This window comes from Hippoglossus hippoglossus, chromosome 13 (genome assembly GCF_009819705.1).
Source record: "Hippoglossus hippoglossus isolate fHipHip1 chromosome 13, fHipHip1.pri, whole genome shotgun sequence".
Taxonomy (NCBI): domain Eukaryota; kingdom Metazoa; phylum Chordata; class Actinopteri; order Pleuronectiformes; family Pleuronectidae; genus Hippoglossus; species Hippoglossus hippoglossus.
The window spans coordinates 4,205,238-4,229,433 of NC_047163.1; the positions used below are offsets into that span (position 1 = coordinate 4,205,238).

General features: G+C 41.1%; 1 protein-coding gene across 2 annotated transcripts in view; it reads left to right on the top strand.

Annotated features, from left to right (window-relative positions):
• The first annotated feature begins 452 nt into the window (after nt 1-452).
• Nucleotides 453-24,196, top strand: part of cntn5 (contactin 5) — a 103,828-nt gene continuing 80,084 nt past the window's right edge. For both annotated transcript variants that reach the window (XM_034604462.1, XM_034604463.1), the window contains exon 1: nt 453-822. The gene's annotated coding sequence lies outside the window, so the exon portion shown is untranslated. The remainder of the gene's footprint in view (nt 823-24,196) is intronic.

The window sequence follows — 24,196 nt, forward strand, 5'->3', positions numbered from 1 at the left end:
CTAAAATAAAACAAAAAAAGTTTGTCCAGTTTGGGCTACTGTAAAAAAAACATGGCTGCCTCCGTAGAGAGGTCCCGCTCCCGATGTGAATATACAGTATTTAAATATAAAGGGGGAGTTCTCGGGTAAAGAAAACAACAAACAGTACAATTTTGATGAAACACACAAGTGAAAACATAATTTTATATTAAATTTGTGCCATCACCTTAATCCTACACACTGGACCTTTAACAGAGAAAAGCTGTTGATGTACACAGGTGCGTCTTTTACTATTTCTCCTCCATAATTAACCAACTTTAGCCAAATACTTCTCCATTATTTTTATATTGAGGGCACACAACTCAACACAAATGCACACGCGGTGTCATAAAGTGTGACGCTCGTCGCTGACATGCCCCCCCCCCCCCCCCCCCCAGCAGCGGTGAGGGAGGACGCTCCGCCGCAGAGAGAGAGAGCCTGAGCCGGCGGACCGAGCGGAGCGAACACCCGCCCTGCGCGACGCACAGCCCCGGCACACAGCTCCCTGGAGCGGGCGGAGAAAGGCTGGAGAAGCTCGGGCAGTTGGAGAAAGAGCTGGAACATTCATATTTTTTTGTTGGTTTTTTGGTTGGTATTCCATTGTGTGACTTGAGGATGTACTGGACGCGCTGGTTCACCGGGTAAAGCGGCGGTAGAACAGGATCCCTTCACTGGATATTCATCTCTCTCTCTCTCCACCGCCGTGTGGCTCCGGGAGGCAGAGACGCGTCGGCGGCCACCGCAGCCCGCTGACACCCGGGAGGCAGACAGAGGCGGAAAGTGACCACTTCCTCTGCGTGTTCTGTGAGTAAACTACTTCATATACGTGTGTGTTTATTATATTTATGGGGTTTGTGTTGTAGCTCGAGCTGCACGAGGTTTGTTCAAGTTGTGCTGACAAGGCTCCAGATGTGCATCCGGATAATAAACCACCTGAAAGACGCTGGATAGTTTTAGATGGAGACGTTTGCTCCACATCTGGATTTAATAACTTCTGCGCGAGTGACTGGAGCCAGAATTAAACATGTGGGAGATGTGAGTGTGTCGAGATGCTCACAAACCTTTTTCATCTTATCATGTCTTTATTATAAGGTGGGATATTATTTCCAGTTCGTCAAATTAAAGGTGAACATCTGGCTCTCTTTCAAGTGGGATGAGGTCTGTCTGCCTCTTGACAGCAGCTTAGAGGGAGATATATACATAAAAACGGTATTTGGGGTAAGATAAAAAGCTCAAGGGCAGAGGCAGGTCCTCTTTTTGTTTTTCAGGAGTGTATCTTTAGGTTTGAGCAGAGCTGCAGGCGTCTTCCAACACAACATCCAACTGCTCCCACAGGAACCATCTAATCAGGGGATGTGCAAATTACCCAAACTCTAATTTAGTGGCTTGGCTCTGGTTGAATGTTTAGTGTGTTATACTCTCATCTGTGCTTTGCTGGCGACTGGATCTTTAGTCTGATCTTATTGATCTGGATTATTAGTATTATTAAGCCATTACTCAATTTAGGGATGATTGTGCAATGTTTTCTTTTTCCCTGAAGTTTGTAATATCCTCTCGCTGACAGCAATTAGCGAAGTGGTGGCGAACAGAATAAAGTCACCTTCAAACACGTCAGTAAAATCCCTCTGCTCCCTCTCCATTTCTAAAGCAGGTTCCGTTCAGAGACGCCAAGACAAACAAATTTAAAGTTATTCATTGTGTCACTGCGATATTCAAGAAGATTGAAACCATAAAACTTGCAGAAACTACTTTGTTGTCTGCTTGCCTCCAGAAATGTCCAATTTGAGAAATTCAGATATGGTCCTTTGGAAATACTGGCGATGGAAATGCTGTATTACTGATGTGCACAGCGTCTGAGGGAGACAGACGTGTAAACTCCAGCATGTGTCTTTGAAGTCGAAAAAGGAATAAATGCAGTAATAGGTTCCTGTATTCATGCAATCGTGATTCAAGCTGCTGGTTGTGGTTACGGCAAAGTTGTCCACTCAATCGTTTTTTTGATTCGAGCGCAATTTCATTCATATTCTCCCAAGACTTATGAGTCGAGTGCATCTTTTTTTACTTCCACTGCTGTGTCACATTTTTCTGAGCTCTACTCGTGGGATATCGTTTTCAACATGGACGCGATCGATATTCAATTTTTGCCTTTGATGTAAAGCAGTTCCAGCCGATTCAGCGAAATCACCCAATGCTTTTATGTTTTTTAAAACTTTCCTCTGGACTTTTTTCAATTCAGTGGATGATTTCACAGTTGGAGCAGACACTAAGTTGAATTGATGCCTCGCACATGTTGCTGTAACCAGTGGCGTCTATAGCAAATGTCTGGGTTGTGATGTGGTTGTGTTGTGCTTGGCTGCTTTTGTGTTTGTGTTTTACACCTTTTCTGTTGTTGCACTCCATGAGACAGGGGTGCACAAAAGTGATTAGTGGCTTGTTTTGTCAGAATAGACAGAGATCGGCTTTTTCCATCAAATCAACGCAGACATCACTGGACGCCACAATCATATCGAAAAATATTAAATGTTGGCTCAAATTGACGGTAACATATTTAATCTCACTTGCTGTAAATCAGTGTAAAAACCATGTTACATACATCACGGTCTAACGCTGCCATGCTTTTCTGTTACAGCAGCTATCAAGACTCACTGGTGGAAGCAGAACTCTAATTAATGCTTGTGATTTCAAATGGGCTATTATTTAATGCCGTAACGTTAATGTGGATATATATTTCATGAGCCCTAATCTGCTAAAACAATTGTAATATCGGAGCACTCCGCCGCTCTGCTCAGTTTCCTGAAACCATCTGATAGTGGAGAAGATGCAGTTACAGTCAGAGACAGTCCTAATCAGACGAGCTGCACTTGCATATCGGGGGAATAGACGGAGGGAACGAGCAGCTGTGCCTGTTTCACTTGGCACCGAGTAGAGGTTACCCTTATCCTTCTCAAATGTAAATCAATTACTTGCTTGCAATACATGCTTTAAACGTTCGCACAGCCACACGGGGGGGCCAGGTGCGAGATGAAATGCAATTTGGTCGATGGAAATGGAATATGTCTGTGCAAGTTGCAGCTGTCCCATCATCTTAAATAAAATGATTATTGACGCGGGCCAACAGATATGCGTTTAGGGTATAGCTAATTGAAAATGACAACCCCGGTGAAGGCTCGCCCCTGGGAGGCGAGGAGGAAACGCATAGCAGTAGTGACAGGAGGGAAGCTGGAGATAGAAACTGTCTAACAGAGACAATAGCACCCAGGGGAGGCCTATTTCCACTGGCAAATCTGAGGCTAATAAAGTGCAAAAGGCTAAAGGAATGTCTTGCAGAACACACTTCTTACACTCGTGAACCCTACAGGCCTCAGTATATGTTGTGGGAGAACATGTAGTTATTACAAAGGTGAAGCTAGGACGTGTCGTGGCATCACGGGAATCTGTAAACATGTCTTCAGCGTCCAGAGAAAGGCGAGAGTGTGGGTTTTGTTCACAGAATGTGGGTCTGGGGCATCTGTCCCTGGGGAGATTGGAGACGACACGCATTTGTCAAATTAGAGAAATTCTCTTTAGGAAATGTTGGTGAACTTGACAGTGGCAAAGTCGTCCTTGGCTGCATTCCTATCCAAGCACTTTGTTTGTAAGGGAGACCCACTGGTCTTGCGAAGCCTGGAAGACAAACGTCCCCCAGGTCCCATCTGACAACTTAATTTATGTAATTGCTTGGAAGCATCTGTGTTCGAAAGAGTGACTTTCACCCCCCCCACCCCCCACCCACCCCCTCCACTTGTCAGGGTTATGAATGGCTCGGATTTGACGGCCGATGAGTCAAACCGAAAATCTTGAGCCACAGAGATGTTGTCATGCAAAAAATCACGTGTAAAACCACAAAAAACAAGTTAGTTTGATTATGCATCCATCATCTCGCAGTTTTCTCTCATGTGGCTCTTTGCTCTGTTGGTTAGCAGCTGATCCGAATGGCTGGAATAACTAATAACTAATTGTTTTTGGTTAGCTAATATATATCACCACAGCCCCAGGTTGGGTAACTACGCAGCCCCCTTCATGTGCTTGTCTCTGCGATGTCCTCATTGTGTTAACTTTGAGCAAGTCATCCACAGACACCTGCAGGCGTCGTCTGTGCCAACGCTGAAATGTTAAAGGTTATTAATCGCATGTTCGGAACAAGGCAGCAATGAGGATATTGTTTGAGAAAAATAAAAAAACTGAAGAATACACTTTGTTTTTTGGCAATTAGATCTCAACAGAATTCCCTAATTCGTAACCGGAAGGCATTATGAAATTAAAATATCTGCTTATTATGTTTTTTTAACATACGATTTAACCTTTAATGGGGTGAAAATGCAAACCTTTACCATGCTGTATCAAAATCTAGACTTTACACAAAGGGATTCTTCTTCGGCCACCTTCCTGATGTGCTGAGATCGGGGGTGTTTGGAGATGGTCTGTGGAGATGCGATGGAGAAAGTGGTGGTGATGGTGGGAAATAGCCCGAGGACAGAGTGTTTTTCAGTCGGCAGCCCCTGATTTTATGTGACAGTATAGGGCCTTATCTACCGGGGCCATGATGAAGCACAACACTCTTTGATTTCTTTTTTTTTTTTTTTTATCTTCCAAACGTCTTACACTCTCATGCTCGCGACAGATTAGTGAGATGAAGGTGTAACAAAAAAAACGGTTTAAGGGGCGTCGAATACAGCCAAATACAGGGTCTTAGGCTATATCTGCCTCGTGCTGATAGTACAACATTAAAGATTATCTTATATTTTTTAATGCACTTTGACCTTCAGGCTCCAGAAAGTCATAAAATTCTGATTTGTCTCGGGGGCGTGATTTATTTTTGAATGATTCAACGCGTGGCAGACAATAGACGGGATAGAAAGGTGACACGCGAGGTTTGTGGGTAAACTTTACTTGAACCCACAGCAGCAGTTTGTATCGTCTCCTAATCTAAGACCAGTAGATCTATTGTACTCTGTTGTTCCCCCCCCCCCCCCCCCCCCCCCCCCCGCTGCAGCAGCAAGAGAGAGTCTGTTTCTCGTGTCCTCAAACGGGCCATGGATCCCCCACCCCCCCCCCCCCAAAGAATTAGTTAGGGGCACTTTTTTTTTTTACCCTGCTTAGGATTCAGCGGAGCTCCGACCCCTTTCTTTCCACACATTTCTCTACATTTCTGTGCTAAACTCTGGGCGAACGTCAGCAGTGTTGAGAGAAACACAAAGACACTTCGGGATATCAATGAATTTTCATCTGACATTAGTTGTTGTTGTTGTTTTTTTTAACCTGACTTTGTAGAGCTACCTCTTTACATTTTGATCTTTAACCCTGAAGAAAGAAAATGTCTTCAGGCCTGGTTGGTTAACAAGCATTGATGTGAAATAGCTTTTCAGGTTCTTGTAGAAAAAATATGCCCTGAATCAAAATACATGCTAGTAGTTCATTCCTTCACTCATTTATTCATTCATTTGTATTTTTTTTTTATGTAATCATCTTTTTCAACTGTCATAACCACAGACTGTTGGTATATAATCATCGCCCTGCAGCTTAGAAACTCAAAGTATACGTTGTTTTTATTGTGAAATGGATCTATTGTCAGAAATTGAATATAAAATAATCCTACTGATGTTTTCACTCGTGTGTTTGATCTAAATTGTACTAATTGTAGTTTTCTTTACCCTAGAATGGGGTCTGTCATGTTTGAAAGTGCAGGGTGAGGTGAGGGGGTATTCAGCTGCAACATGCAACCTCACCACTAGATGTCACTAAATTATACACACTGTACCTTTAAATATATTTTTCCCAAAGATGGTTTCTGTCATTTAAGGAAGTTCGTATAACACTGATGTTTGTTTTTATATGATTCTATAAAAAAGAGGGTGAATATATCTTAATTGACAGCTGAGCCTGACTCGGAATTGGTCAAGCGTATGTTTTGGTGGGACCATGATACTTTGACTCCACTGCGCAGACTCTGTCTCCAAATTACATCGAGAACATGTCAGTGGCCGTATCCGGGATATTTAGTTTTTGTCTAATAAGAAAAACTACAGATGCATCATTAATATTAACGATCACCTTAATTTTTTTTCGATTTTATAAGTTACTCTCTCACATGTTAAAGCACCTAACATAAGATCTTATCTGGTTAACGTGAGAGATTGTCATTCATACGGAGGGTTAATGTCAAATCTTTCCCCCAAAAAATCCATGCTACCAACTCCTGAGGTAGAAATACTGCTCAGATCTCTTTTAGTTGAGCCGTTCTCAGTGTCCACTGTGGTGCAGCCTCGCAGGGCTCGCAGCCCAGTGGACACTTTTTGAACAGAAGGCAGAGATGTTGTACACAGAGAAGAGGAAGAGGAGGAGGTGTTTTAGGGTCACCTTTCTTACAGTACTAAGTCATGCATCCTGCAGGCTCATGATGACTCGCCGCGTTCCACTCTCATGCCTCCTTTCTCCCGAGAGATGAAATGTGTATGGAGGTAACTGTCAAAATACAACTAACAGGGCTGGCTGTGCTTTGCTGTGCCTGTGCTGCACCCCCCCCCTGTTCACTCTCTCGTGACAAAGCACTGAATTTATTCCACTCAAGTCTAGTGAATGTCATTTCCTCGGTATTGTACAGTCATGCTGTAACATAGAAGTATGGATAACGGCTAATGTTTAATCATATAGTTCCTTTTTTACCTCAGACTTGGCAATTTGGATCCGATACATTTCTACAAAGGGAACTTGGATGTGAATTGGCAATAATATGCACACAACTGCACACACACACATGCATATATACTTACAGACATTGTATGCTTTAACAAATGTGGGTCTTAATACCAGCAAAATGTCCTCCAGATACAGCGATGATGTGAGGCTTCATTAAGCCCGGGCATAAGACAGAGGCACTAATGCTTTTTAAAGGAAAGAACGGGACGAAAGCTGCTCTGTGAAGCTTTTATTCAAAGCCACCATTGTGTGGTGAATGCTGATGTTTGGTTTTTACACAATTTCAGCTGTCAGCTTGCTGTGGGTGGTATTATGGATGTAGTGATTTAGCAAGTAGTCCTGGGATGAAAAAATAAGAGAATAATATTATAATATAAAAAAACGAGATAAAGACATTTGTATGTGCAGCGTTGCTGTGCTTTTTATGATTTCGCATAATTCTCCTCTGAGCCTTTGACGACCAGCTTCCAACTGGTCAGTGACTGGAGTAATTAATCAGCCATTTCCAACATCTGCTGCAAACAAAGGGGACGGCGGCGTGGAAGAGAAACATGAATCTACTCCAGCTAGTTAGTTTAATTAGTCGTCTTTCAAAGGGAGAAGATAGAACGATGGCTAATGGTTGTGGGGACCATTTAGTTTTTCTGTGTGTGGCTTGTTTACTATAAATTGCCCATGATTGTGCGTTTCCACAGATTATATTTGTGTTATGTTTTACTCATCATCCAGTTTGCCATTAGCCAGTTGTATGGTAGGAAAATAGAAAAGGGAATTTTGAATAATGTTTTTTAATAGTGGTTGTATTCAATTGATTCCACTTTGAATTCACTCTTATTAGAAAATATTGATGACTACATGCTAAGAAGTTTCCAACAAATCATATGCTATAACCTTTGGGTGTTTACTAACGTATGGATGAGGGTTTAAATGTAATACCTAGCCACGACTTATTAAATCTACGAACGTGCAACAGTAACTGATGATTCTATATTTACATTAATCTAACATCATGTCAGACAATAGGTTTTATTTTAAATCACTTTTTGCATCATTCTTAGAGAAAGAAAGTGATGATCTAAATATTCCACTGATGGAACAATTAAACCTAGTTTGGTTATCGCAGTATTTGTGAAGATAGTGTGAGATTCACTCTATTCGTTTGAACAGGTAAAATAAAAAAATGAAGGTGCTGTCTAAATATTCCAGTGCAGCTTTTTTTTTATAGCTTGTTACCGGAGCAGCTGAAGAACGTCTGGCTTTGTTTTCTGGGACATTATGCTAATGTCTCAGATGTTCCACTGTATACCAGCAGCCCAATCATATCTAAACATATAGAGAGATAGTATAGGAAGTGCCTAACCTTAACCTAATTCACTCACACATTCCCTCATTGTACATTCTGTTCCCTTTTTAATGAGTGTTTTAAAGTTCCTCTAAATCAAATCCTCACGAGCTGTCAAAAATGTTTAATTCTCTATCGATTGTGTTGTTCTTATGTTTTCTCTTAATGCATTTTGAATGAGTGAAAACCACTAACTTCAGAGTTAAGGATTAAGATGCATTGATTACAATTTTTATCAGTGCACCATAATAAAACTAATCTGCAAATTTGTTTCCTGTCAACTAATGTTCACGCAAAAGACGTTATTTACGATGCACGTCCCTAATTTGGTTGCTAATGTTAACAACAAGTAGCATCTCTGTATTCTCCCTGGAATAGATCACAGTAATTGATCACTCAGGGAGAAGAACAGTGGAGATCCCACTCAGATAAATGGAGAATTAGCTCTACACTATATATATATATCTCACTGCCACACATGCAGCATGGGACTTCACAGAACTGCATGGGGAATACAATTTTCACAGGCTGCTAGTGTTCCACTTTTCAGCCTGTTCCACACTGACCACACAGTATTCTCGGGGATGGAGGACGACCGCAGGCTCTTCCAAAAAAAAAAAAAACGCCTTTACTACCACCCTTTAAATTCCATGGGCCATACTGGAGTTACCATAGCAACGTGACACCTTGATTTGCGCAGCACATTATTGCTCGGCTTAGATGCGACCTTTACCCCACCACAGATCTAATAGTTGGTCTCCTCTTCCCAATGCTCACTGCTTCTTAACCATAATTGCCTGCATTCAGTCAGATATCGACATAATCCCAAAACATGAAATTTTAATCAGGATTAAAAGCATCTTGGTTCATTCACAGGGATTTTTTTTACCATCAAAGCAAGACTTTTAAAAAAGTAAGTTCTAAAAGTATGTGTGTGCTTTTCCCTTCTCGTCTCTCTGAGCCCTCAGTAAGCCATCAGGGGGTGGGCCACTTTGCACCGATTTCATTATTAAATGGACTGATAAGTGGGGGTATATAACACCAGCATGCTAATAATAGAGCGGTAAACATGTGCTATTCAGATGTATTGTAAGCAGCCTATAATTTCCTGCAGAGAGGTTGATGTGTTTGAGAAATAACTGAGTAGCTGACAGTGTTGCTATGTAATAAGTTCTCATTTAATTTCTAACTGTGGCTGTAACCAAAGAAACAACCTCAGGCACAGACACTCTGATAACTCTGATATTTTCTAATTTGGAATTTGACATTATCACTGAGTTTTTTAAAATCCCAGGTATCTTCCTCTACATGAGCCATGACACGTTCTCTCTTGCCATTGCACGTTCTACTTCTTCTGCGGATTCTTCTTCTTCTGGATTCAGATCACACTATTAAAAGTCAGTGTAACATTCCTGCACAGGTACTTGTCTTAACTGCGCTGACCTGAGGTGTCGAGCTCCCACAATGAGCCCGGAGACAGTCCCCTTATGTGCCCCATCACGTCCTCATTAAATCTCAATTTTCAGCAGAGCTAATTTAAAACATAATTGTGTGACACACGGAACCCGTGTTCTGCTGTTTCCTGTGAACGTGGACAAATTGACGTGCTCAGCTCCTCAGAATGTGTGTGTGTGTGTGTGTAGCAGCTGAGGATGGTCAGCATTGTGAGTCTGCAGAACTATGTGTACGGTGTGCAAAGACGTAAAGTAGCTGTCATGGTGGGTATGTAAATGTGGTCTTTAAAATGCGTCGCTCATACGTTTGTGCAGGACTCAAACACAGACTCTTTTGAGAAGGTGTCTTTCAGCAAAAAGCCGAGTTTAGACAACACTGATGAATATTAAAGAGGGATATTTCTGGGCTGATGGGTTATTTAGTCTGGGCCTGTCGTGAAGCAGGGTTTTGTCATTGTTTTAAGGTCAGAATGAATTGATAAATTCATGTATATTCTCCGAGGAAAGAAACGGTCCAAGATCTTAAAATAGTCAGATGCTTTCAGGGATTTGTGTCCTCTGGCAGACTTAGGTGGAGTGGATGTATTTCCTTGGTGTGGTGAGAGAAAAGGGCTTTAACTCCGAAAGTTAAGCACCTGCAAAATGTAATTCACATCATGCTACATTGCATAATTTACAAATTAGGCTTAACATTTTATTGAGCATGGGCAGAAATGGCCCCACAAGCCAGCCAGTAAATTTAACTCATCGTGCGACCTGTCTGCCCCCCCCCCCCACACACACACACTCTCCTCTGATATGTCATGTGGAAAAAAAACAGTCTTTATGGAAGGTGCAGTCAGCTTTGTGAAAAGATTAGGGCCCCGGTCCACTACACCACAGTTCAGTACGTCGATATCAGGTGTCCCTGGGCCATCTGTCATTATCTGTGGTTGACCACTGCCACACCAGTTGTTGTTTTTTTAGCTGGGACACACAACCACTGCCACCCGGCACCGTTAAAACGCATAGATGATAACCTGCAGTGATAATTAAACTTGAAATGCAACGTGACATTATTTGTTCGGGTTCATTCATTTGGAGCGTTTTCACTGTGTGAGCGGTTCCACTCCAGACAAGTGGGTTGTCTATACGTAACTGCTCCAGAGAGCTGAGCTGGCTGATGTACATATTCAGGCCTCTTGGTTTGAGAAGGGGCAGCTGCCTCTTCACCTTGTCCTCAACCAGACGAGATAAAGGTAAAACGGTGAATATTAAAGATAAGCTGGAGTTGGTGTAATGTTTGTGCACCAACAAATCACCAACAAATACCCCAGAATGAGATCCAGCGCCTGGGACAACAAACAGCACGGCCATGTTTTCATGCAGAGTCTGGAGAGAGGCTGACTTTTTACTGCGAAGCAGGTGCAGGAAGTGTTAATGTTGTAGTTTCTATTAACAGCGCACCAACATCACAGTGGGTCAGCCATTAATTCCAGCAGCCTTCACTCGCTCGGTTCTTCACACATCTGCTCTCTAACAAGTGCTTTCTTTTACTTCTGGTGTTTTGTGTGGGTTGTTTTATTATTATTATTATTATTAAGGGACCAGAAGAAAACGAATTGGCTGTCAAACCTAGATTTAGACTAAAGGCCATTCAGTTCCCTTGAATTCAAACAAGACCGACAGCTAAGCAAACAAAACATTGCAGATCATGAAATCTTAATCTCCATTGCAGAAGAACGATAGGTTGGTGAAAGGGAAAGTGAATTAAAGTCTCCCCCATATGAAACATTTAAATCTGTGAGATCCAGATCCATAAATTACTCCCTGGGAAATAAAACACCTCACAATGTTAAATCTAAAGAAAGTTAAAGAAAGTGAGAAAAAGTTACTGGATCTGCCCTTTTGTCCTCATCCGCACCAAAATGTAATTTGTTCTTTCTCTGCAAACAAACAAAGAAACAGGGGTGAAAACATAACCTCCTTTAGCGGAGTGTTTTAAAAATGGTGTCATGCATAAAGTAACCGAAGTTGACCTGGTTTTATCAAACAATAGATAGTTCCTAGCTACTAGCAAACAGTATTTGTTGGGGAGCTTCTGAGAAGGCCTGCAGACAGATGTTTGGATTGTTTGTTTTGTTGTATTTGTTGAATTTGGGATGTGATGTGTCTTTTTGGGAAAAGCGTAAAACCTCTGGGGGATTGAAACCTTCTCTGGAGCTCATATTTACCCCCGTGCTTTAGTTACACATCACGTGCATCAGTGGCTGTCGGTGTTTTCGGCTCGTTTATGTACTTTGAACTCAATATAATCAGTGAGATCGACAATAACCACGAAAATGTTTACTTGTACTCGATGGACTGAATCTTTCTGTTTACGTTCTTCATAGTAAGCCAAAGAAAGAATCTCTTATCACTTTGTCCAACAAACCAAATTCAATCTGTTTGAGACATTTTCAGCTCACAACAGTGTTTTTGCAGCAAAGAAACAGTTTATTTTTTTCACAATATGCTACAACTGGAGTTAAAAAACAAAGATAAATAGAAGACGAGCCCTCTGTTTATCCTCCTGAAGCTTGCAAGCGTCACATGTTCAGAGGTCCCGTGGGAAATATGCTCCACTCATAAATGACAAACGGTGGAAGAGCAGAGTGGTGCATCCTCCCAGGAGAACGTCTTTGACTTAACAAAAGTGTGTGAGCAGGCACATTGAGAGTGTAGATTGTTTTTTGGGAAAAAATGGAAACTAAATGGAAACCATTAACCTACATTGTTCTGTCGGGCTCTGAAACCTACCGGTGATAGAAGTAGAAGCGACGTGCTCATTGTGATCAGACACACATCTGAAACTGAGCTCTTTGGTTAATTGTGGAACTGGAACATTCTTCAGTAGAGTCGTCAAATACCAATGTTCCCTTTGAATTCAATTAAGCTGCAAACTCATAAATACATCATCACTTTGACTTTAAATGCAAACAACTACTTTGCTCACTTGTCTCTTGTTCATAGTTTGTCATCTCTTGTATTCAGTCTCTTGTTTATATTCTTATTTGTTGTCCTTTTATAGTTAGTACTTTACTGTGTATTCTAGTACTTTATTGTGTATCTTCTACTTAGGGAGTATGTGCAGTTTTTAGTACATTTTATGTTTATTGCATTCTATTTTGAGATATTTTAATTCTTCGTATCTGTTTTATTGTTACTTCGCTCTATGTGCAATACCCTTGACATGCTGCTGTAACACAATCATTTTCCAATCTATCCATCCATCAATCCATCTATTTATTCTTATTTCATTTAATTTCAGTCCTCTAAATATGCCAGATTTTTGTCATCAAGATCCAAAAAATTATTCCCTGTAGGAAATCCGTGAAAAGGTCACAATGCTGAACAAAATTCTAAAGAAAGCGAAATTCCTGGATCCGCCCCCTGATCCAGATCTGCACCCAAATTTAACAAGTTCTTCCCTGAACCAAGTTTGGTAGGAATCCATCCTGTAGTATTTATTTTATCTTCTTTACAAAAATACAAACATGGAATAAATCCTGCCCCCCCCCCCCCCCTGGCGGAGGTAATAAAAGGGATAATTGAAGAGGTTGATATGACGAGGACAGATTTAAGAATAATGAATAAATACAAATAAATCATCAAAGAGAAAGAGAAACTCCTCAAATTCATGTTTTAAACCGAACAACAGTTCCCATCAAATCCCCAGCGGCTCATTTGATCCACTGATCCACACTGAGCTTGTCTTCTTGATTAGCTCCAGAGGAGGGTGATTATGTTGTTGCTGGTAAGTAAACACGTGTCATTGTCAGCGCTGACGGTTCTTTCACCTCGTCGCTCCACATGTTTACGATCTTCGTTTTGCAAAATAAGTCACGATTAGTTATTGGAAGAAATGAAGTAACACATTTTGATCGGCTACAGTTAATTGAATATGCCAACACAGTTTTAATGACCTTGTTTTGAGCAGCACTACTCCCTTCAAAGATGTAGAGCAGGTGTTTCCGTCCAAGTTCTCTGCTGCAGGAATCCTCCGAGGAGCAGCGTGGCCTTTCCTCTGATGCCACTGTCACCAAGCTGGGGCCGCCAATGCTGCTATTATAGTATTTTAAGCACTGTTGTGGGGATTTTTTCATTTTAGAAAGTTCCATTTTTTTTTTTTATTGTCGTTCCAGTGTCAGCGAATACCGATCCAGACAGTTTATTTTTATGCAGCTTCGCCCAGAGGCATTATCTTTTCAGGTTGTCCTTAAAGTCTGAACGTATGTCTGCCCCCTTTTCCTCGAAAACGCGATATCTCGAGAACGTACACACATTCACTTGGACTCAGGAGTGAACTGATAACTGATAGAGTTTGTTATTAAAAGGTCAAGGTCACTGCAACCTCGCAGGTTTCCCACTCTCGTGAAGGCCAGGAGGGAATTTCACGGCATCTGGCACAACTGGATTTAATGGTAAACTGATGAGATTTTCATTGTCAAAGGTCAAAGTCACTGTGACCTCAAAAAATATGTTTTTGACAGGAAATTCTTACATTAATTGATAGATACATTCATCATTTTATTATATGAGTCTTCAGGCATGGATGTAAAGTGCAACCTGACTGGTTGGCGGTGGTATAAAACCACAAGGCTCTAACTGTAGTAGTCAGGGTCCAGCTAATTAACTGTGTATATTGGCCAAAGGACAAAAAGAAAGTAATGGCTGATGTTTCGTGTGATCTCTGAAAAACAGGCTTCTATACATACTGACTAATGACGGCTTTGAAGAGAAACAAGCAGATGACAGTGGGTCAGTTTCACAGCAGAGTGCTGAGGCAGAGATGACAGCAGACTCTCCATGCTTTGCAGTACATCGTGCAGTACAAAAGAAGTGGTTTTTCTTTTGTGAATATCAATCCAAATTTCTTTCAGGAAAAAATATCTACAATAACAAAACAAGCCTTGATATTTTGGTGAGACTGTTATCTGGTTCTTTTAAAGAGGAGATAACAGGGAAAATACAAAACATTGCCCGGCCACAACAGAATCGAGTGGGTTCTGTGTACCAGCATGACTCAGTTTCAAAGAAACTTTTCATCTCAGGTTTATTGATTGGACTCTTTTTCTTTGGGGGGGGGGGGGGGGTAAATGCACTTTGAATAGAAGTATAGACCAGATCTGTTTACTTGCTTATGAATAAATATCACATTTCATACGTTCTGTTATGAAAACAGACTGCAGAGATGTAAATTGATGTTAAGCTGACGGTGTAGAAATCAACACTCGAACCTAATCTTGTAATTTGAAACGGTGGCATTGCATCGCTTGTTGTTACTCTGGGAAGTTAACACACTGCTGCCTGCTGTAGGTACTATCACTACTCTTGACCTTACACTGACAGTGAAGGGCAGACGTTCCCTTTGAAGACATTGAGTGAACCTATGTCCGTCACATATGCTGTTAAAGTTTGGTATGAAAAGCTCAGAAAGAAAGTTGGGACTGGTCAAATAGAAAGATACGTTATTTTTTAACTTGTCAACCTCATGATGGTGAGTTGTGGTGAAGCCGTCATGATTAGTTTGCATCCATTAATCCACAGAGAGGAGTGAGTGTTCAATGCATCATTAAGAATGAACTGTTGTTTTAGTATTTTATTTATTTTTTGTATTAACTTGCCGGCTACATATAATTTAATGATCTTAAATAGACTTGGTGGCAGAGGTGACTGATGAATATTCTGATGTGATGAGAAGATGAGTGATATTTCAAGGCTTTCGCACACCAGGGGGTTTGACACAGTAAACAAAAAGAAATGCTCTTCTGTGAATATCCGTCAGTTAGCTGCACCACATCAGGGTCGTCGGGACATTGAGCAAGTGGCAGAGTCCATCGCGGATAACAGGTTGCATCCAAAGTATTTATTCAGGTAGCAATTATTATTTAAGAGTTTCAGCTCAAATGACGTTTACAGAATTAAGCAACGGTGATTTATGACAAAAAACAAAGATAAATGAATGTGCAAATTAATCAAACACCACAAAAACACCACATTTTGCTTTTAGCATAATTGTACAGTGTTGTTGTTGTACATGTGGGCCTGGCTTTTTGTATTTATAGTATGATGATATATTATGAAGAATTACAATCACGGTATGCCTCTTCATTAACTATACACATATTCTTTATATTGACTGAAGGATTTTTGATGTCGCGATAAATCCCCGAAAATAACAGTTTGCCCTTCTCCTGATCCCCAAATAGCTGCGGGGATGATTAACACTTCTGTGGCTCACCCCCTCCCTCAGTCCAGGAAATGACAGTCATTTCACCAGCCTCAGTATGCACCCCTGCACTGCTTCATGAAACAATGACGGCTTTTTTTAACAATGACAAGTTCATAATAGCATAGGTTTATGCAACGTTCCTCATTTTCCCTGCAATCACAACCCGAGCGATCCATAATCATCAGGCTGCAACTTGCAGAGAAGTCTTTTTTTCCCCGCTCACTTATTAGCAGAGTCGTGTTGAAGTAAAAAAAAAAAAAAAAAACTGCTCTGTGCTCACAGTCCCTCTTAACCTATTTCTCCAACTGATCTCTGCTTGCCCTGAATTCTTCCACCTAACTTCATGTATGTGCTCCACTTCAAACCGCAGCACCTTGCTCGCCGGGGCTTTGAAGTGTCAGCGTCTTCTTCCGAGGACACGCAACCATTCCGTGCACATACCTCGTGCTCACGTCTTCATCCCGACAGCCATCGCAGGGCGGCAAACGTGTAATTTTACCTCTGTGAAAAGGTGCTCGCTCCATTCAGGTGTGCTCAGTCTTGTGGTGAACACTATAATTGCCTGTGCTACTCTTCCCTTTGGTAATTGTCTTTTGATTGAGGTCATCAGGACAATTAAAACCATTGAGGGGTGAAAAGAGGAAGCGAGAGGCTTGAGACAGCAATGCTTTGTGGTAAAATGGACAAGGGGAACGTATGGGAGGGATAATATGTGTATGGGGGGGGGTCTGAAGTCCTGGTAGGAGACTGTACAGAAACGGTTTAACTGCACACACTCATCAGTGTATTAATTACAAGTCAAAGATCTAGTGACAGGAGAGTGTCACCGGTGATCCTAGAGGTTGAATCCTCTGTTTCTAAGAAGTCACGTGTGTGTGTGCGACAGAATTAATTAACCTCAAAACAAATGGTAAGATAGCATTGTAATTAATAATGAATGAATATCATAGAACTTACTAAGAACATATTGCACAATCCCTCCCCTGGTGCTTATAGTGTTATTGTTTCCTATTTTTACATTTTTTATATTTATACATGCACAAATACATCACAGCAAATTCATTGTATGTATAAACCTGATTCTGATCTGTTTTTATGTATGTATGTATGTAATTTGCCTTAAAATTCAAAAAAACATTCATCTGATCTACTTAAAACTTCAAAAGTGACACGTTCAATATTAATACATTTTGAATAAACAGGTGAAAACAATCTGTAGCAGTGGATGCTGGGATTGTTCGACACTAAATGACACCAGTGATCAGGACTATGCCAGGTTTCAAAGATGGCAAAACAGTAACAGTACATCAGTGGGTCCCAGCATGTAGCTAAAAAACCTAAGTCATCTTAGACCTATACCTTAAAATATCTGTGTCAAATGTGACATTGTTTCTTGAAGCGTTACTCAACCAATCTGCAACCAGCAGCGTCACAAGTCCAAACATGCAGCCCATTCAAAACAGGCGTGTGTAGAACCGGCACTGCAGTCGTTAAATGTAGCCTAAATTCTCCCATCTCCGACTCCAGCTTTGATGACAGAAAAAAAACGGTCACGGCCCAAAGATGGCGAGATCCACCTTGTTTCTACAATCTTGACAAACCAGCTGGTTGTTTAGGGGAGAAACTTCTCATGACGAATTACATCTCTTAAAAAAAAGGAAATCATAAAGTTACATCAAACAAAAACTGCAGATATGTTTTCACTGATTTGCTTTGAGGCCCCTTTGGCAAATCTGTGTTATTTTTGTCAAAATGCTGGTTCTTAAAAATAAAACACATCACTCAGCCAAGTTTTTTGTAAAAATAAAAAATCGGGTCAGTAGTTTCTGGGATGTCGCTTGTGGCAGGAGGAGATGGAGCCGGATAAACTGTTCAAATGTTTCTGAGCATTCACACATCGTTTGTCTCGACTCTACCAGTCGGTCGAATGTCAGGTATGAGGCCAGAGTTCGAAAAGATGCGCTCGTCCCCAGGAGTACCTCCTGGATCGTGTGACACATTTTATATATATTTTTCCTATCTACATTCTGTGTGAATGTGTGCACCAGTGAAGCGTGGGCAGAACAAAGTCGTCTCCTCTGTCACTGTGTGGGAGACGGTGGTGGATCTGTAATAATACACATTAAATGGTCCGGGGGTGTTTCAGTTACGTGAAGTTTTGCCGTCCTCCTGTTGCGGCAACTTATTGTGAAGCTACCAAAAGAAATAACCCTAATTGTCTCTGGTGTAGACAGTGGCAGCAATCATTTGTCTCGCACTTCTTCTAGTGTTTTTTGGGGCATGATTCGACACAAACTTCTAGATATCCTTTTTCAGCTGAATGGACGGTTGAGCATCAAAAGTATCAGCGAGCCGATTCATGAATATACCAATTGATAGCGGCTCACTGAGGCTTTAGGACGCGGCAACGACACTTATCACACTGCACAGTTCCTTAAAAACCAAGTAATTAGCGAAGGGTTTACCCCAATTAGAGTTTCATTACCCATTTTGATGACCATCAGTGACCCTGCTTTAATAGAGACCGTCCCTGTAGTTGGTTTCAGTATAGTTGGAGGGAGCAGCATCTCTCTCTCTCTCTCTCTCTCTCTCTCTCTCTCTCTCTCTCTCTCTCTCTCTCCTCAAACTCGATGGAGAATTGTTGCGACTCACTAAAAAAGGCTTCAAACTGGGGGAGGATGTCAACTCTCTTGGCAATGCTGATAACCCCCATTGTTCCATACGTTGCCCGTATGCCTGCAAACCTCATCAAAGACAAAGAGGCACTAATCAGGAGCGTTCACGTTGCTCCTGTTAGACTCGAAGGACTCTGTTGTATCCTTCATCTTGCGCCACCAACGTCATAATCGTAATTAAGACTCAAGAGGGTGGAGAGATTGTTGGAAAGCAGCTGTTGAATACCTCTGATGAAGAATGCTTGGAAAAAAGTATTGAAAATGTCAACTGAAACATTCCTGAAGGACTTTTGCTGTTCGGATTATTTGTTTTTACAGCAAATTCATTATCAGCTCAGCAGAGTGTCTCCCTGAGCTGTGGATCTCTGCATCAAGACTTGAATCGTGATGTAATCAGGTGACCTTTTTAAGAACTGAGCCAGTGAGGCTGAATTAATAAATGATGCTGTGAGGCTCCGAGGGTTTTTCTTGTAAATATTGCATCCAAATGAGTTTTTCTAATGTAGGGCTTTCAGCTGTGATTCAGAAAACGTCCCCATGTCCCTGTAAAACCACCATGGGTGCTGTCTGCGCGTCCCAGGAGCTGTGTCATTATTTACTGTCTGTGAAGAAGCGCCAGGATTTGTCTGTGGATGACGTCATCACACAGTGTGACTCTGTGCTTCTCCGTTAAGGGACGGTCGGTTTCACATTATTAATCTGAGGAGCGTATCACAAAAGATAACATGTAGGTGTTTGTGTCCTTTTTAAGTGATCAATTAAGTTAATTAAGGGATTTCTGTGCCAGTCTGTTATGATCTAAAAAACACATTTAATCATCCAGGTTTATTAGCAAAGAGGTGTTTGGTTTTTCGTGTCTGTCTGTTTGGTTGGTTGTCAGCAAGATGAGGCAAAAACCACCGACCTGATTTCCAGTTAAACTTGGTTGAAGGATACAACGTGGGCCAAGAAGGAGCCCATCCAATTCTGGCACAGGTCTGGTTATTGTTCTTTCACCAATTTCCCAAATCATGGATCTTTGAAAATACAAACTCAAGCATATTTAGGGCCTGATATCTATTTGTGTCTGCGATGTGCTGCAGCTTGATGGGATTTAATTGTGCTGCTGGGACTGAGAGCAATTGTAGTCAAACATTTTTTTTATGGTTGCAGAAAGCCCTATGGCAGCAAAGCCTCCTCAATATATTACACATGTTGTTCTGTCCTCTGGGTTATTTTTTTTTAGACAAAACATAGATTTTATTGTGTGTTTTGCATATTAGAAAGCAGGGATACAAATAAATATATGTTCTTATAAGTTGCACATATTGACAATTTATTTTTAATATATTCACAATTTGCTTTTATCGTCCCTTGTCCACATGCTTTGAAAACAAGATTCAGATATTGAACAGACAAAGCATCTTCGGCAGAGAACATATCTTCATGTATAATAAACTCTTATCTTTTAACAACAATTGCACATCAATGTACAACCACACAACAACCTTTCAGTTCTTTTTCATCCACATAAAGAGCTTGTTCCAAGAATAGCAACATGTAAACATGACATTAAACGCTGAATGAGTCATCCCCCCCACACACACACACACACTGCGTAGTGCACTGAACAAGGCCGTTGCAGGAAATTGTCCTCAGATGTTTCATTGAGAAGTTAGTGTGATGAACTGTGATGGAGGTTTGGAATAAAGCGCGACTCCCACAGGTCTCTCTGGTCCCAGTGCAGTTTGAGGTGGCAGGGCCGTCTTTCAATAGCCGGAGGTGGTGACACTGGGCAGGCCGTGGGTTTAATAAAAAAAATAATAAATGCAGATGACAGGGAGATTGTGGGATGTTCAATCAATATGCTGGACCCCAGTCAGACATGAGCAGGATGTTGAGATTATGAAAAAAAACAAAAAAAAACTCTTGTTGATGGCATAGGTTCTTTAAGAATTCCAGTCCTGAGCTCTCAGGATTTTTCTTTCTACTCTTGTTGATGTATCTGTAACCACATGGGCAGCTACCCCCTCATCTAACCCTCCTTTCTCCTCACCCGGGCTTGGCCTAGCAATTGCAGGCTCGATATAACCTCTCTCAGCAAATAAATTAGATAACAAATCAATTTCGTTTGTATCCTAAAAATGGATATTCCAAAGATTTGTTTGCAATTCATTTTCTGGGGGCCAGTTTCTGATATTGGCACAATCACGGACAGTTCATTGTCCACAGAATAGAACGGCAATTGCAGAAATTTAAAACGCACAACAGAACAGAATCTGGAAATGTGCAGCAGACCTTTTCTAAAATGACGTTTCTTGCAGATTGGCTGCGTTTGGCTGCGTGTGCCACCTGCTTCAATAAAACCTTTGATGGCTTTATAGATGCTGTTTACCTCAGCCTCTGGCTACGTGCCGTCTCTAAGCAGACAGCTCATCAAGATGAGTGACAAGTGAGGGAATGGCAGCTTGACCAACTGAGGGGGTGGATGGTGGGACAGATGATACTACCTGCCAACACACAGAAAAACACATATATATATATATATATATATATATGGCAAACCATTGCCTTTAATGTGTTTTACCCTTTTCGATGAACATATAGAACACATGCTCTTTTCCATCGGTTCAAGATTGCAGCTGCTGTAGCCTTCTCCTTGTCTTTTCTTACTGGTGGTAGTGGTGCAGGACCATTAGCACAAAGTAGGGAGGAGCCTTTCTCAAGGGTAACGTCAGTGGTGTTTGTAGAACTCAGTCAAAGCTCCTCCTCTACATGGTTCCTCCACATTTCCCTTGACACTCCATGATTAAAGTTCAACAGAAGCTCACCTCTCAAGCATTCAGCATCATCCCCTGCTGCACCTGCTCCCTTGTATATGTTTTTTAAAGGGTTTGCCGTGGATTTAACATGACTAAGCTTAAGGCTAATCTGAAAAAAAAAGATGTGCTCCTAACAAAGGGCCTGCATCGGTGAAAAGAGTGAAACTGTGCTGAGAGTAATCCGTGTTTTATCTTGTTTTAACTTCATCCTCTTGCTTTTTGGATTAAGACCTTCAGTGTGTGTAATGAGACTTATTCTAAAGAGCTTAGCAGCTTGTATTGGCTGACGCACAACAACACATCCAAGCGATGTCTGGTGTTTACAGAACCAAATCAGTTTTTTCTTTCTTTCTGAAAATGCATTTGTAGTACTTGCTGATAGCTGCTGAAACTTGACCCAACACATTATTTTCTCAGAGTGTCGTCCTTCTTGTTTAACGAATGACATTTTGATTCCAAGGCTGAACAAATTCCAAGGTTTTTACAGTAAAAGAGGTGGAGCTGCCCTGAATCGTTAAGAGTTGGTTTAAAATGCATCCACCAGGTACTGGCGCCATGTTACCTTGCCCTTAGTTACATTCCTGCTCACATCACCTTTTAATAGACCCTTATCCCTGTCTTATATGTTGATGTGTTTTGATTTGCCCTGTCTCTCTGTGTGCTGTGCTTTATATTATACTCCATGAATTTATTTCATTATTCAATTATATATATTGTGTGTGTTTACGTTTTGAAAAGTGCTATAAATAAAGCCGTACATACTCAATTACTTTTACGCCCTCAGCCTTTATTGCGTTACGTTTAGTTGAAAACAAAAGGGTAAGATATATCCATGACATCTCGCGTGTGAGTGTGAACACAGAAAGCAGCTTTAGTTATTAAATAATCTATAATAGATTTGGCAAATTTCGCCCAATAACACACAAAATGTCAGTGCTGACAAACAGCGTGCATTTACTACAACCGGGCCTGCAGAAGTACATAATAGAATCTCACGCCGCAAAGTAATTGAACGCATCATTCATACAAGTTTTATAAGGCCGTCAGAGGCACATTACCACGACCCTGTCCTGTGTTATCTGGAAATTACACAGCAACTGTCTGGTGAGAGAGTGGGAACATTATCAGGCCGTGTTTGTGACTGGGTTTGTTGAACCTCAGCCTGGGATTCTACGGCCGCATGACATGACAGCGGCGAGGCCGAGCAGAGGCATCACATTCATTACTGGTCGGTTCATCTCGCAGCACCCTGCGCGTTGCCTCATTAATAATCATCTGGGTTGGGCTGCGATCGCCTGGACAGAAGTGAGTGAGGAATCTAGGTTCCACCGGCCCGGCAAGCGCAAAGCTCGCAGCTGTAAAAGTTACTGGGACAAGTCGCAGAGGAGGTTCCTCTTTCAAGGAATCACATGAAAGGTTAGCATCACATGAAAGGTTAGCATCACATGAAAGGTTAGCATCTCACGGGTATATGATGCCCTGATATGACAGGTTCTGCAGAACAGTCTGGGAACTACGAGTAATTTACTTGTTTCGCCTAAAAGAGTTATGAAATATTCACTAGAGGGAAGATGGGTGGAGCCACCCAGCATGCACTGGGACAATGCTTATAGAGTGAGTAAAGTTGTGTTGACAATTATTTAAGTCAGACAAACTTGTTCTATTTAAACTCGGGAACTTGGAAATGACAAGTATGTTTTACTTGCCATATTTTAGCTGGAAATCCTTGACAAAAGTAAAATACGACTACATTTAAAGTGGAAATTAAAAAGTAGATATAAAGTCAATATTAACTTAGTTATCTTTTTCAAGGCAATCCGTTTTTTAGATTTTTTAAGTGATATCAACTTGCGATTTATATGAGCTTTTCTGTTTATGTTTTTTTTGTCTTTTCTTTAATTTAAATAATTTATATTTCATACTCCTGCCATTATACTGTACAGCTGACTGTCTAGACTTTAGGTTTTTTCTCTTGTGCATTGAAAGCAGTTCAACATATTTCTCACAGGCCTATACACGGTGAATGGTTGACTCGAAAGTGAAAGCTTTTCCACAGACGACATGTCTGGCTGAGTTCTGTGAGACGCGGAGCCGTCAAGTGGGGTGAACTTTAGGTTGTCTGAGTGTCGACTCACTTTATTTGAGATGCCCCGGAGACCCATGTTCTCTCAGCCTGATACTGTAAGCACTTGACAGAAAGACAAGACATATTCATATCCTTACACCAGGTTACTGTAAAACTACTTCAATAAATGGGATTTTCAGGATAATTGTCATGTTATCCATTCATCCTGTGCTCGTAACTCTTTTGTAACTTGATTTCATTTCGATTATTTGATGACACTTCTTAATTTTCAATAACGATACATGCTAATGCTCATTACCTCCTCGTCTTCTTCCTTCTATTTCCACTTATGCATGTGTGTGCACGCTGAAACCTTTACCCAACATTAAACTGTCCAGAGAGCTGCGAGACTAAGAGCAAAGCATTGTAACGGGTGAGCTGTGGGAGGACACTTGCCAGAGAACTGCACTCTGCTGGAATAGAAGAGAACAGAGACTAAATTTTACAAGTACAAATGTACAAAAGATTTTGTTCTCCCATTTTTTATTTATTTGGGACTTTTAGGTGCACTTTCATTTAGGTATGAATTATGAAATAAGATCAAATGAGCATCTTTGTCCAGGATGTTTGACAATATTCACTTTCATCATACACGTTCCATCATAATCCATCTTTTGGAATTATCTCCTGTGATATTATTGGATCATAACCTCACTTGAAATGAATGTGTTGTGTCAGTGGTATTGTCCCACTTGCCAAAACTACCCAAACCAAAAGTTTAGAATCTGAAGTTTTATGACAATACTCCGCCAACTGGGATGAAGCAGAATCTGCTGATGGATTTCTTCAGGGA